A 15709-nucleotide genomic window follows, 5' to 3' on the forward strand; every position below is an offset into this window, starting at 1 on the left:
TAACTTTAGCCATTCTGACTGGTGTGAGGTGGTATCTCATTGTGGTTTTGATTTGTATTTCCCTGATGCCAGGTGATGTGGAGAATTTTTTCATGTGTCTGTTGGCCATCTAGTTATCTTCTTTGCAGAAATATCTGTTCATGTCCTCTGCCCATTTCTTGATTGGATTATTTGTTTTCTGGGTGTTGAGTTTGCTGAACTCTTTACAGATTTTAGATAATAGCCCTTTATCTGATATGTCATTTGCAAATATCTTTTCCCATTCTGTCAGTTGTCTTTTGGTTTTGTTGACTGTTTCCTTTGCTGTGCCAAAGCTTTTTTTTTTTTTAATTTTTTTATTTTTTATAAACATATATTTTTATCCCCAGGGGTACAGGTCTGTGAATTGCCAGGTTTACACACTTCACAGCACTCACCAAAGCACATACCCTCCCCAATGTCCATAACCCCACCCCCCTCTCCCAACCCCCCTCCCCCCAGCAACCCTCAGTTTGTTTTGTGAGATTAAGAGTCACTTAGGGTTTGTCTCCCTCCCAATCCCATCTTGTTTCATTTATTCTTCTCCTACCCACTTAAGCCCCCATCTTCCTCATATCAGGGAGATCATATGATAGTTGTCTTTCTCTGCTTGACTTATTTCGCTAAGCATGATACGCTCTAGTTCCATCCATGTTGTCGCAAATGGCAAGATTTCATTTCTTTTGATAGCTGCATAGTATTCCATTGTGTATATATACCACATCTTCTTGATCCATTCATCTGTTGATGGACATCTAGGTTCTTTCCATAGTTTGGCTATTGTGGACATTGCTGCTATAAACATTCGGGTGCACGTGCCCCTTTGGATCACTACGTTTGTATCCTTAGGGTAAATACCCAGTAGTGCAATTGCTGGGTCATAGGGTAGTTCTATTTTCAACATTTTGAGGAACCTCCATGCTGTTTTCCAGAGTGGCTGCACCAGCTTGCCTTCCCACCAACAGTGTAGGAGGGTTCCCCTTTCTCCGCATCCTCGCCAGCATCTGTCATTTCCTGACTTGTTGATTTTAGCCATTCTGACTGGTGTGAGGTGATATCTCATTGTGGTTTTGATTTGTATTTCCCTGATGCCGAGTGATATGGAGCACTTTTTCATGTGTCTGTTGGCCATCTGGATGTCTTCTTTGCAGAAATGTCTGTTCATGTCCTCTGCCCATTTCTTGATTGGATTATTTGTTCTTTGGGTGTTGAGTTTGCTAAGTTCTTTATAGATTCTGGACACTAGTCCTTTATCTGATATGTCATTTGCAAATATCTTCTCCCATTCTGTCAGTTGTCTTTTGGTTTTGTTAACTGTTTCCTTTGCTGTGCAAAAGCATTTGATCTTGATAAAATCGCAATAGTTCATTTTTGCCCTTGCTTCCCTTGCCTTTGGCGTTGTTCCTAGGAAGATGTTGCTGCGGCTGAGGTCGAAGAGGTTGCTGCCTGCGTTCTCCTCAAGGATTTTGATGGATTCCTTTCTCACATTGAGGTCCTTCATCCATTTTGAGTCTATTTTTGTGTGTGGTGTAAGTAAATGGTCCAATTTCATTTTTCTGCATGTGGCTGTCCAATTTTCCCAGCACCATTTATTGAAGAGGCTGTCTTTTTTCCATTGGACATTCTTTCCTGCTTTGTCGAAGATTAGTTGACCATAGAGTTGAGGGTCTATTTCTGGGATCTCTATTCTGTTCCATTGATCTATGTGTCTGTTTTTGTGCCAGTACCATGCTGTCTTGATGATGACAGCTTTGTAATAGAGCTTGAAGTCCGGAATTGTGATGCCACCAACTTTGGCTTTCTTTTTCAATATCCCTTTGGCTATTTGAGGTCTTTTCTGGTTCCATATAAATTTTAGAATTATTTGTTCCATTTCTTTGAAAAAGATGGATGGTACTTTGATAGGAATTGCATTAAATGTGTAGATTGCTTTAGGTAGTATAGACATTTTCACAATATTTATTCTTCCAATCCAGGAGCATGGAACGTTTTTCCATTTCTTTGTGTCTTCCTCAATTTCTTTCATGAGTACTTTATAGTTTTCTGAGTATAGATTCTGTGCCTCTTTGGTTAGGTTTATTCCTAGGTATCTTATGGTTTTGGGTGCAAATGTAAATGGGTTTGACTCCTTAATTTCTCTTTCTTCTGTCTTGCTGTTGGTGTAGAGAAATGCAACTGATTTCTGTGCATTGATTTTATATCCTGACACTTTAAACTGAATTCCTGTACAAGTTCTAGCAGTTTTGGAGTGGAGTCTTTTGGGTTTTCCACATATAGTATCATATCATCTGCAAAGAGTGATAGTTTGACTTCTTCTTTGCCGATTTGGATGCCTTTAATTTCCTTTTGTTTTCTGATTGCTGAGGCTAGGACCTCTAGTACTATGTTGAATAGCAGTGGTGATTATGGACATCCCTGCCGTGTTCCTGACCTTAGCGGAAAAGCTTTCAGTTTTTCTCCATTGAGAATGATATTTGCGGTGGGTTTTTCATAGATGGCTTTGATGATATTGAGGTATGTGCCCTCTATCCCTACACTTTGAAGAGTTTTGATCAGGAAGGGATGCTGTACTTTGTCAAATGCTTTTCCAGCATCTATTGAGAGTATCATATGGTTCTTGTTCTTTCTTTTATTGATGTGTTGTATCACATACACTGATTTGCGGATGTTGAACCAACCTTGCAGCCCTGGAATAAATCCCACTTGGTCGTGGTGAATAATCCTTTTAATGTACTGTTGAATCCTATTGGCTAGTATTTTGTTGAGTATTTTCGCATCTGTGTTCATCAAGGATATTGGTCTATAGCTCTCTTTTTTATGGGATCCTTGTCTGGTTTTGGGATCAAGGTGATGCTGGCCTCATAAAATGAGTTTGGAAGTTTTCCTTCCATTTCTATTTTTTGGAACAGTTTCAGGAGAATAGGAATTAGTTCTTCTTTAAATGTTTGGTAGAATTCCCCCGGGAAGCCGTCTGGCCCTGGGCTTTTGTTTGTTTGGAGATTTTTAATGACTGTTTCAATCTCCTTACTGGTTATGGGTCTGTTCAGGCTTACTATTTGTTCCTGGTTCAGTTGTGGTAGTTTATATGTTTCTAGGAATGCATCCATTTCTTCCAGATTGTCAAATTTATTGGCATAGAGTTGCTCATAGTATGTTCTTATAATTGTCTGTATTTCTTTGGTGTTAGTTGTGATCTCTCCTCTTTCGTTCATGATTTTATTTATTTGGGTCCTTTCTCTTTTCTTTTTGATAAGTCGGGCCAGGGGTTTATCAATTTTATTAATTCTTTCAAAGAACCAGCTCCTACTTTCGTTGATTTGTTCTATTGTTTTTTTGGTTTCTATTTCATTGATTTCTGCTCTGATCTTTATGATTTCTCTTCTCCTGCTGGGCTTAGGGTTTCTTTCTTGTTCTTTCTCCAGCTCCTTTAGGTGTAGGGTTAGGTTGTGTACCTGAGACCTTTCTTGTTTCTTGAGAAAGGCTTGAACCGCTATATATTTTCCTCTCAGGACTGCCTTTGTTGTGTCCCACAGATTTTGAACCGTTGTATTTTCATTATCATTTGTTTCCATGATTTTTTTCAATTCTTCTTTAATTTCCCGGTTGACCCATTCATTCTTTAGAAGGATGCTGTTTACTCTCCATGTATTTGGGTTCTTTTCAAACTTCCTTTTGTGGTTGAGTTCTAGCTTTAGAGCATTGTGGTCTGAAAATATGCAGGGAATGATCCCAATCTTTTAATACCGGTTGAGTCCTGATTTAGGACCGAGGATGTGATCTATTCTGGAGAATGTTCCATGTGCACTAGAGAAGAATGTGTATTCTGTTGCTTTGGGATGAAATGTTCTGAATATATCTGTGATTCCATCTGGTCCAGTATGTCGTTTAAGGCCTTTATTTCCTTGCTGATCTTTTGCTTGGATGATCTGTTCATTTCAGTGAGGGGAGTGTTAAAGTCCCCTACTATTACTGTATTATTGTTGATGTGTTTCTTTGATTTTGTTATTAAGTGGTTTATATAGTCGGCTGCTTCCACGTTGGGGGCATAGATATTTAAAATTGTTAAATCTTCTTGTTGGACAGACCCTTTGAGTATGATATAGTGTCCTTCCTCATCTCTTATCATAGTCTTTGGCTTAAAATCTAATTGGTCTGATATAAGGATTGCCACTCCTGCTTTCTTCTGATGTCCATTAGCATGGTAAATTCTTTTCCATCCCCTCACTTTAAATCTAGAGGTGTCTTCGGGCTTAAAATGAGTTTCTTGGAGGCAACATATAGATGGGTTTTGGTTTTTTATCCATTCTGATACCCTGTGTCTTTTGATTGGGGCATTTAGCCCATTAACATTCAGGGTAACTATTGAGAGATATGAATTTAGTGCCATTGTATTGCCTGTAAGGTGACTGTTACTGTATATGGTCTCTGTTCCTTTCTGATCTACCACTTGTAGGCTCTCTCTTTGCTTAGAGGACCCCTTTCAATATTTCCTGTAGAGCTGGTTTGGTGTTTGCAAATTCTTTCAGTTTTTGTTTGTCCTGGAAGCTTTTAATCTCTCCTTCTATTTTCAATGATAGCCTAGCTGGATATAGTATTCTTGGCTGCATGTTTTTCTCATTTAGTGCTCTGAAAATATCATGCCAGCTCTTTCTGGCCTGCCAGGTCTCTGTGGATAAGTCAGCTGCCAATCTAATATTTTTACCATTGTATGTTACAGACTTCTTTTCCCGGGCTGCTTTCAGGATTTTCTCTTTGTCACTGAGACTTGTAAATTTTAGTATTAGGTGACGGGGTGTGGGCCTATTCTTATTGATTTTGAGGGGCGTTCTCTGAACCTCCTGAATTTTGGTGCTCGTTCCCTTTGCCATATTGGGGAAATTCTCCCCAATAATTCTCTCCAGTATACCTTCTGCTCCCCTCTCTCTTTCTTCTTCTTCTGGAATCCCAATTATTCTAATGTTGTTTCGTCTTATGGTGTCACTTATCTCTCGAATTCTCCCCTCGTGGTCCAGTAGCTGTTTGTCCCTCTTTTGCTCAGCTTCTTTATTCTCTGTCATTTGGTCTTCTATATCACTAATTCTCTCTTCTGCCTCATTTATCCTAGCAGAGAGAGCCTCCATTTTTTATTGCACCTCATTAATAGCTTTTTTGATTTCAACTTGGTTAGATTTTAGTTCTTTGATTTCTCCCGAAAGGGCTTTTATATCTCTCGAGAGGGTTTCTCTAATATCTTCCATGCCTTTTTCGAGCCCGGCTAGAACCTTGAGAATTGTCATTCTGAACTCTAGATCTGACATATTACCAATGTCTGTATTGATTAGGTCCCTAGCCTTCGGTACTGCCTCTTGTTCTTTTTTTGTGGTGAATTTTTCCTTCTTGTCATTTTGTCCAGATAAGAGTATATGAAGGAGCAAGTAAAATACTAAAGGGTGGCAACAACCCCAGGAAAATATGCTTTAACCAAATTAGAAGAGATCCCAAATTGTGAGAGGGGAGAAAGGGGATAAAAAGAGGTTCAAAAAGGAAGAAAGAAAAAAGAAAAAAAAGAAAAGAATTAAAAAAAAAAAGAAAACAAATAAGAAAAATATAAAAAAGAAAAAATATATATATTAGATAAACTAGTTAAAAAACGTTAAAAAAGAAAAAGGTAAAAGTTAAAAAAAAAATTTAACCAGAAGGCGAGAAAAAAAACAAAAAAATGAAAAAGAAAAAAATTAAATTAACTGCAAGATTAAAAAAAATCACAGGGAAAAAGCCATGAGTTCCATCCTTTGCTTCCTCCTCCTCTGGAATTCTGCTGCTCTCCTTGGTATTGAAACCGCACTCCTTGGTAGGTGAACTTGGTCTCGGCTGGATTTCTTGTTGATCTTCTGGGGGAGGGGCCTGTTGTAGTGATTCTCAAGTGTCTTTGCCCCAGGCGGAATTGCACCGCCCTTAGCAGGGGCCGAGGTGAGTAATCCGCTCGGGTTTGCTTTCAGGAGCTTTTGTTCCCTGAGTGCTTTCCGTAGAGTTCCGGAGGACTGGAATACAAATGACGGCCTCCTGGTCTCCGGCCCGGAGGAGCCGAGAGCCCAGGGCCCCACTCCTCAGTGCGCCCTCAGAGAACAGAGCCCCGTTACTCCCGTCTGCCTGACCTCCGGCCGCGCTCCGAGCTCACCGAGACTGCGACCGGTTCAAGGTAACACCGAGCTGTGAGCTTACTGTTGGCTCTGTCTCTGTAGCCGGCTTTCCCGTTCCAATACCCGCAAGCTCTGGGACACTCAGACACCCCCGATCCTTCTGTGACCCTGCGGGACCTGAGGCCACGCTGACCCCGCGTGGGCTTCGCCCCGGTTTAGCCTCTGGAGCGATGTCCCTCAGCGGAACAGACTTTTAAAAGTCCTGATTTTGTGCGCCGTTGCTCCGCCGCTTGCCGGGAGCCGGCCCCTCCCCCCGGCGTCTATCTTCCCGTCGCTTTGGATTCACTTCTCCGCCGGTCCTACCTTTCAGAAAGTGGTTGTTTTTCTGTTTCCAGAATTGCTCTTCTTTTCCTTTCGATCTGCCGATGGATTTTCAGGTGTTTGCAATCTTTAGATAAGCTATCTAGCTGATCTCCGGCTAGCTGAAGTAGTCTCAGCCTGCTACTTCTCCGCCATCTTGACTCCTCCCCTCAACTGTGCCAAAGCTTTTGATCTTGATGAAGTCTCAATAGTTCATTTTTGCCCTTGCTTCCCTTGCCTTTGGCAATGTTCCTAGGAAGATGTTGCTATGGCTTAGGTCAAAGAGGTTGCTGCCTGTGTTCTCCTCAAGGATTTTGATGGATTCCTTTCTCATATGGAGGCCCTTCATCTTTTTTGAGTCTATTTTCATGTGTGGTGTAAGGAAATGATCCAATTTCATTTTTCTGCATGTGGCTCTCCAATTTTCCCAACACCAATTGTTGCAAAGGATACTTTTTTCCATTGAACATTCTTTCCTGCTTTGTCGAAGATTAGTTGACCATAGAGCTGAGGGTCTTTTTCTGGGATCTCTATTCTGTTTGATTTATGTGTCTGTTTTTGTGCCAGTACCATACTGTCTTGATGATGACAGCTTTGTAATACAGCTTGAAATCCGGAATTGTGATGCCACCAATATTGGCTTTCTTTTTCAATATTCCTTTGGCTATTCAAGGTTTTTCTGGTTCCATATAAATTTTAGGATTATTTATTCCATTTATTAGAAATAAATGGATGGGATTTTGATAGGGATTGCATTAAATATGTAGATTGCTTTAGGTAGCATAGACATTTTCACAATATTTGTTCTTCCAATCCATGAGCATGGAACATTTTCTCCATTTCTTTGTGTCTTTCTCACTTTCTTTCATGAGTACCTTATAGTTTTCTGGATATAGATTCTTTGCCTCTTTGGTTAGGTTTATTCCTAGGTACCTTATGGTTTTGGGTGCAATTGTAAATGGGATTGACTCCTGAATTTCTCTTTCTTCTGTCTTGTTGGTGTAAAGAAATGTAACTGATTTCTATGCATTGATTTTATATCCTGACACTTTACTGTATTCCTCTACAAGTTCTAGCAGTTTGGGAGACCCGAAGACACCTCCAGATTTAAAGTGAGAGGGTGGAACACAATTTACCGTGCTAATGGACATCGGAAGAAAGCCAGGGTGCCAATCCTTATATCAGATCAATTAGATTTTAAGGCAAAGGCTATAATAAGAGATGAGGGAGGACAATATATCATACTCAAAGGGTCTGTACAACAAGAAAATCTAATCATTTTAAATATCTATGCCCCTAACATGGGAGAAGTCAACTATATAAACCAATTAATAACAAAATCAAACACATCAACAATAAAACAATAATAGTAGGGGACTTTAACACTCCCCTCACTGAAATGGACAGATCATCCAAGCAAATGATCAACAAGGAAATAAAGGCCTTAAATGACAACTGGACCAGATGACATCACAGATATATTCAGACCATTTCATCCCAAAGCAACAGAATACACATTCTTCTTGTGTGCACATGGAACATTCTCCAGAATAGATAACATCCTGGGTCCTAAATCAGGTCTCAACCGGTATCAAAAGATTGGGATCATTCCCTGCATATTTTCAGACCACAATGCTCTAAAGCTAGAACTCAATCACAAGAGGAAATTTGGAAAGAACCCAAATACATGGAGACTAAACAGCATCCTTCTAAAGAATGAATGGGTCAACCAGGAAATTAAAGAAGAATTGAAAAAAATCATGGAAACAAATGATAATGAAAACACAACAGTTCAAAATCTGTGGGACACAGCAAAGGAGGTCCTAAGAGGAAAATATATAGCGGTACAAGCCTCAAATACACAACCTAACCCTACACCTAAAGGAGTTGGAGAAAGGACAAGAAAGAAACCCTAAACCCAGCAGGAGAAGAGAAATCATAAAGATCAGAGCAGAAATCAATGAAATAGAAACCAAAAAATAATAGAACAAATCAACAAAACTAGGAGCTGGTTCTTTGAAAGAATTAATAAGACTGATAAACCCCTGGCCCGACTTATCAAAAAGAAAAGAGAAAGGACCCAAATAAATAAAATCATGAATGAAAGAGGAAAGATCACAACTATCACCAAAGAAATACAGACAATTATAAGAACATACTATGAGCAACTCTACGCCAACAAATTTGACAATCTGGAAAAAATGGATGCATTCCTAGAGACACCCCAGAAGAAAGGAAAACTTAACCAGGAAGAAATAGAAAACCCAAACAGACCTATAACCAGTAAGGAGATTGAAACAGTCATCAAAAATCTCCAAACAAACAAAAGCCCAGGGCCAGACGACTTCCCAGGGGAATTCTACCAAACATTTAGAGAAGAATTAATTCCTATTCTCCTGAAACTGTTCCAAAAAATAGAAATGGAAGGAAAACTTCCAAACTCCTTTTATGAGGCCAGCATCACCTTGATCCCAAAACCAGACAAGGATCTCTTCAAAAAAGAGAACTACAGGGCGCCTGGGTGGCTCAGTGGTTTAAGCCACTGCCTTTGGCTCAGGTCATGATCTCAGGGTCCTGGGATCGAGTCCCGCATCGGGCTCTCTGCTCAGCAGGGAGTCTGCTTCCTCTTCTCTCTCTCTCTGCCTGCCTCTCTGCCTACTTGTGATCTCTCTGTCAAATAAAGAAATAAAATCTTAAAAAAAAAAAAGAGAGAGAACTACAGACCAATATCCTTGATGAACACAGATGCGAAAATTCTCACCAAAATACTAGCCAAAAGGATCCAACAGTACATTAAAACGATTATTCAGCATGACCAAGTGGGATTTATTCCTGGGTAGCAAGGTTGGTTCAACATCCATAAATCAATCAATGTGATACAATACATTAATAAAAGAAAGAACAAGAACCATATGATACTCTCAATAGATGCTGAAAAAGCATTTGACAAGGTACAGCATCCCTTCCTGATCAAAACTCTTCAAAGTGTAGGGATAGAGGGCACATACCTCAATATCATCAAAGCCATCTATGAAAAACCCACCGCAAATATCATTCTCAATGGAGAAAAACTGAAAGCTTTTCCGCTAAGGTCAGGAACATGGCAGGGGCATCCTTTATCACCACTGCTGTTCAACATAGTACTAGTCCCAGCCTCAGCAATCAGACAACAAAAAGAAATTAAAGGCATCCAAATTGGCAAAGAGAAAGTCAAACTATCACTCTTTGCAGATGATATGATACTATATATGGAAAACCCAAAAGACTTCATGAGACAAAATTCTAATGAGACCAAATTCTAAGATTAAAGGAGGTGTTGGCAATGGCTTAACACAGTCATACATCAGAGATACTGAAGGTTGGGTTTTTGAGCACCACAATAAAATGAATATCCCAATAAAGCGAGTCAAATGAATTTTTTTGATTTTTCCAGTGCACATAAAATGTTTATACTGTAGTTTGTTAAGTGTGTAATAGCTTCATATCTACAAAAATGTACACAGCTTTATTTAAAAGAGCTTATTTTAAAGACTTAAGAACACTTTATTGCAAAAAAAAATGCTATCATCTGAGATTCAGTGAGGTGTAATGTTATAATGGTGAGGGGTCTTGCCTCAGTGTTGTTGCCTGCTGACTGACCAGGGTGATGGTTACCCAATATTGGATGGTTTGTCAATTTCTTAAAACTAGGCAGTGATAAAGTTTGCTGCATCCTTTGACTCTTTCTTTCACAAGGAAATTTCTCTGTAACATGTGATGCTGTTGGATAGCATTCTACACACCATAGAACTTTAAAAATTAAAGTCAATTCTCTCAAACCTTGCTGCTGCTTTTTCAACTAAGTTTATGTAACAGTATAAATCCTTCATTGGTGTTTCAATCATCTTCACAGAATCTTCACCAAGAGTAGATTCCATCTCAAGAAGTCATTTTCTTTGCTCATCTGTTAAAAACAACTTTGCATCCATTTATGTTTTATCATTAGATTTCAGCAACTGAGTCACATCTTTAGCCCACATTTCTACTTCTAGTTCTCTTGCTCTTTCTATCACATCTACAGTTACTCCCTTCACTGAAGTCTCAAACCCCTTGAAGTCATTTATGAGGGTTAGAATTACCTTCTTTCAAACCCCTGTCCTTGTTGACATTTTGATCTGTTTCCGTGAATCACAAATGTTAATAGCATCTAGAATGGTAAATCTTTTTCAGAAGGTTTTAAATTTTGCTTTGCCCAGATCCGTCAGAAGGTATCACTATCCATAGCAGCTATAGCCTTACAAAGTGTATTTCTTAAATAAGAAGACTTAAAAATCAAAATTACTGCTCGATCCATGGGCTGTAAAATGGATATTGTGTTAGCATGAAAACATGACTCTTGTTACACTTCTCCATCAGAGCTCTTGGGTGGCCAGGTGCATTGTCAATGAGCGGTAATATTGTGAAAGAAATATTTTTTTTCTAAGCAGGAGGTCTCAACAGTGGCCTTAAAATATTCAGTAAACCACTTGTAAACAAATGTGCTGTCATCCAATCTTTGTTGTTCCATTTAGAAAGCATGACAGAGTAGATTTAGCATAATTCTAAGGGCCCTAGGGTGTTCAGAGTAGTAAATAAGCACTGGCTTCAACTGAAGTCACTGTGTTAGCCCCTAACAAAAGTCAGCCATTCCTTTGAAACTTGGAAGCCAGGCACTGACTTTTCCTTATTGGCTAGTTTTCCAGTGTCTTCTTTTAGTCTCTATTTCATTTATTTCTGATCTAACCTATTTCCTTTCTTCTACTAACTATAGGCTCTGATTTTTCTTCATTTTCTAGCTTTAGAGGTAAGATTAGATTGATATTTTTCATGTTTCTTAATATATATCACTATGAACTTCCCTTTAATGATTTCAATTCTTATATTTTTTTGACACTTGTTTTGTGGCCTAATATGTGATCTATCTTAGAAAATATTTCATGTGCACTTGAAAATAATGTGTTTTCTTGGTTTTGGATGAAATGTTCTGTGTATATTTGTTAGGTCCATCTGGTCTAATGCGTCATTCAAAGTTATAGTTTTCTTTTTTATTTTCTCTCTGGATGATCAATTCAGTGATGTAGGTATGGTGTTAAAATCCCCTTTGCTTACTATATTACTCTCCATTTCTCCTTTTATGTCTGCTAACATTTGCTTTATGTATATAGGTGCTCTTATGTTGCTTGTATAGGCATTTATAATTGTTAATCCTCTTACTGGATTGATCCCTTTTTCATTATGAAGTGGCCTTCTTTCTATCTTGTTAAAGTTCTTGTTTTAACATCTATTTACTCTATAAAGCATTGCTACAGTCTTTGTTTTATAGTCAATTTTGTTTGACATAAGCATTGATACTTGCCTTTTCTTTTTCACTTCTGTTTGCAAAGTACATGTTTGCCCATCCCTTCACTTTCAGTCTGTATATCTTTAGTTCTTGAAGCAAGTCTCTTGTTGGCAGAATATATATGGACCTTGTTTTTATATTTTATAAATATAAAATGTTTTCATATTTTATATTTTATAAAAATATAAAATATATTTTTAGTTACTCTACGTTTTGATTGGAGCACTTAGTGCATTTGCATTTAAAGAAATTATTGATATACTTGAACTTATTGCCATTTTGTTAGTTGTTTTTTGATTATTGTAATTCTGCTCTATTCCTTTCTTTTCTTATTCTCTTCTCCCATGGCTTGACAGCTTTCTTTTGTGTTATGCTTAGATTCCTTTCTCTTTAGTTTTTGTGTATGTATTATAGGTTTTTAATTTCTGGTTAAGTTGGGTTCATACATAACATTTTATGTGTATATCAGTCTTTAGTGAGCTGATGGTTGCTTAAGTTTGAACACAGTCTAAAAGCATTAAATTACGCCCCAAACACACATTTTATGTATATGTTGCCATAGTTTATATCTTTTTATCCAGCCTAATTTTTATAGATATAATTGATTTATTATTTTTGACTTTTAACTTCCATACTGGATTTATAAATGATTAATCTACTATTTTAACTATACTATATATGTATAGTATATATGTATAGTATATAATATAATATAATATAATATAATATATATATATTTAACTGACTATATATGTGAAATTTTTTTCTTTCATAATTTTCTTCCCTTTTTTCTTTCCACTTAAAGAACTCACTTTAGTTAATTTCTTGTAATGCTGGTTTCATGGTGATAAATCCCTTTAACTTTTATTGGCTGGGAAACTAATTCCCCTTCTATTTGAATGATAATCTTGCTAGGTAAAGTATTCTTGGTTGTAGGGTTGTAGGTTTGGTGTGGTTTGGTTTTTTAGCCTTTGACTATATCATGCCATTCCCTTGTAGCCTGCAAAGTTGCCACTAAAAAAATTTGCTGATATCCTTATGGGTTTTCCCTTGAATTAGCTGTTTTCTTTTCTCTTGCTGCTTTTAAAATTTTCTTTATCATTTTGTTTGCCATTTTAGATATTATGTGTCTTGATGTGGACTTCCTAGGGTTCATTCCATTAGGGTTTTTCTGTGCTTCCTAGACGTGGATGTCAGTTTTCTTCGCCAGTATAGGGAAGTTCTCCACCATTATTTCTTTAGATAATTTTCCTGTCCCTTTTTCTTGTGCATACCCTATAAAGCAAATATTATGCTTGATGATGTTGCTGAGTTCTCTAAACCTAATTGCATAGTTTTTGTTTTGTTTTGTTTTTCTGTTCAGCTCGGTTGCTTTCTATTTACCCTGTGTTCCATATTGATGATTTGTTCTCCTGCATCCTCTAAGCTATTTTTGATTCCCTCTAATGTTGGTTGGTTTTTTTTTATTTCAGTTATTCTCCTACACCTTCTGGTCTTGAAAACAGTAGCCCTGTGTAGAAGAGTTTCTCTGTGCCCTCTTGCACAACCACTTTGTCACCAAACCTAGGCACTCCAGAGATGTCTCCTATGTGCTAGGTGTGCAATCCTATTTTGGCAAAGTTGCAATTTTTTAAGCCCACCTGTTTGTTGTGACCAAATTTGCCTCCTGTGGGTACCCTGGGGAGGGTTTGCTCTCTGTGCTATTAAGAGGTTTGGCTGTGGTTGCCATGGACTTTTTGGTGGGTTGGGCTAGCACACAGCCTTGCTAACTACAATTCTCTTTCTGTTTTAACAGCAGGAGGCACACCAAAGGTAGTCCTAGCTCCTTGAAGAGCCTGCTAAATGGCCTGGCTGCAGGAACTGTGAATGCACTAATGTGTGTGGTTATTTCTCCTGCCCCTTACTCAGGACAAGAGTCACTTTGGAGTGGTCCAGCCCCTGCTGGGGCATCCTTCAGGGTGCAACAGAGCAGAAGCTATATTGGAGCAATGTCAGCCAAGGTGGGCAGGTTGGATATGAAAAGCATGCAAGCCGAGGGTACATGGTGCTAGCAAAGTAGATAGAGAGTGTTAGCAGTGGCTCCCACAAGCCTCTGGCCATCTAGGTTTGGTGAGGGAAAGAAAAATGGGAAAGAAAAAACCCACCAGCACTTTTGTTCCTAGAGAAATATTAAGATCCCTACCCCTCAAGCCTATGTTCTGAGATTAGTCAGTCAATCTTCATGCACACCCCAGGTGTTTTTCAAACTGTTGCTTCTGTGTTGAGTGTTGGGTCAAGGTGTTTATTACTCTCTTTAAGGGCAGGGACTCAGCTGCCTATTGACCTCTTGGTTACCTGGAGTTAAGCTCACTGATTTTTAAAGTGTCCTGAGTTATGCCCCTCTGATTTTAAAAGCTACAAGTAAGTCCCTCTGGTTTTCAAAGCCAGATGTAATGGGGACTCATGTTCCCAATATGGGTCTCATGTGTTAGGAATGCCTAGTGTGGTGTCTGATCCTCTTGCTTCTCCATGCTTGTAATGTCCCTATCATTTGTGGTTAGTCTTACTGGGGGTTTGGTTCCTAATTGTGTCCCCATCTCTCCTACCCTTTTCAACATGTCCTTCTCTCTATGATTAGCTGTGAAATATCTGTTTTGTCAGTCTGCAAGTTATTTCCAGAGTTAGTTATATATTTGTTATCCTGGTGTGTTTGTGGGATGAGGTGAACTAAGCATCCTCTTGCTCTACCATCTTCCCTGAAATCCAAGACAGATTTATTTTTAATCTCTTGAATTCCTTTTTAAAAATCTTCCATTTCTCTTGTTATGTTCATATTTCTCCCTCAATCTATGAGCATGTTAAGAAGGCGCAATTTAAAGTCCTAGTTTGCTAACTGCATTGTCTTTGCCACTTCTGGATCTGTTTCATTTCACTCATTTTTATTCTGCCCATGGGTCATATTTTTTGTCTGTTTCTTTATATAGTAGGTAAGTTTTTATTAGAATCTAGACACTGTACATATTATTTCATTGCATGTTTTTCCCCCTTTTCTAAAAGCTGGAATTAAGAGTGTTTAGTAGACACTTCAGTTACAGAGATAAGCTTGATCATTTTGAAACTTTTTTTATTTTGTTAGGGCAGGTATAAATAGCTTGTACTATATGCCTGGTTTAGCCCTGCTCTTAAGTATTGATCTTTCTGGTTCCCTACTGAATGTTTTAGGTGTTCAAAGAGATGTGTCTACTAAACCTAGTCAGAGCTTGAATATTTTGCAGCCCTGTTTGAAGTCTGAGAACTATTTTTCTCAGATAGTCTGTAGTTTTTTGCTTCTTCTAGTAGAATTTTATCATGTGTACATGTAGTTTAGTAGTCCAGCAAAGACACAGTGGATTCCCATGCTGATTTCTGAAGCTTCTTACTTTAGAAAGCTCTCTACTTGCCTGTATGCTGCCACTACTTCAGCAAATCTAGGGCTCTTGTAGAGATAATCTCATCTGTTTTCTTTTCCTCACCTCTGGTTGAGGCCACAGACCTGATCTGCCCATTACCCAGTGTCTAAAAACCATTTTTCAACACATTTTTTCCAGTTTTCTAGTTCTTTACTGTGGACAAGAATCTCAAGTAGTAAATACATTGTCGTGGCCAGACATAGAAATTGAAATTTTTAAGGAAAAAATTTTAGGAATTTTTAAAATAAGGCTTTGGGAGTTAACCTACTTAAATCCAATTTTCTTTACCTTATAGAACTCAATGAAAATTCATATTCAGAATGATGATCTAGAACCACTGCAATATTCTAAATTATCAAATAACCTTCATTAAGAATATTATAGCTACTTTTTGAGAGAGTAAAATTTCATAAAAATTTGTTAGG

The 15709-nt window shown here is 38.1% G+C and overlaps 1 long non-coding RNA gene across 2 annotated transcripts in view; it reads left to right on the forward strand.

Annotated features, from left to right (window-relative positions):
- Window positions 1–15709, forward strand: part of LOC116567923 — a 118219-nt gene that overhangs the window by 56345 nt on the left and 46165 nt on the right. Inside the window, exon 1 of one of the 2 annotated variants that reach the window (XR_004276429.1) lies at window positions 13770–13856. The exons of the other annotated variant lie outside the window; for it this stretch is intronic. This is a non-coding gene — a long non-coding RNA (uncharacterized LOC116567923). Of the gene's footprint in view, window positions 1–13769; window positions 13857–15709 lie in introns of those variants that run through there. 2 annotated transcript variants of the gene reach the window in all.

Source organism: Mustela erminea, chromosome 10 (assembly GCF_009829155.1).
Source record: "Mustela erminea isolate mMusErm1 chromosome 10, mMusErm1.Pri, whole genome shotgun sequence".
Classification (NCBI taxonomy): domain Eukaryota; kingdom Metazoa; phylum Chordata; class Mammalia; order Carnivora; family Mustelidae; genus Mustela; species Mustela erminea.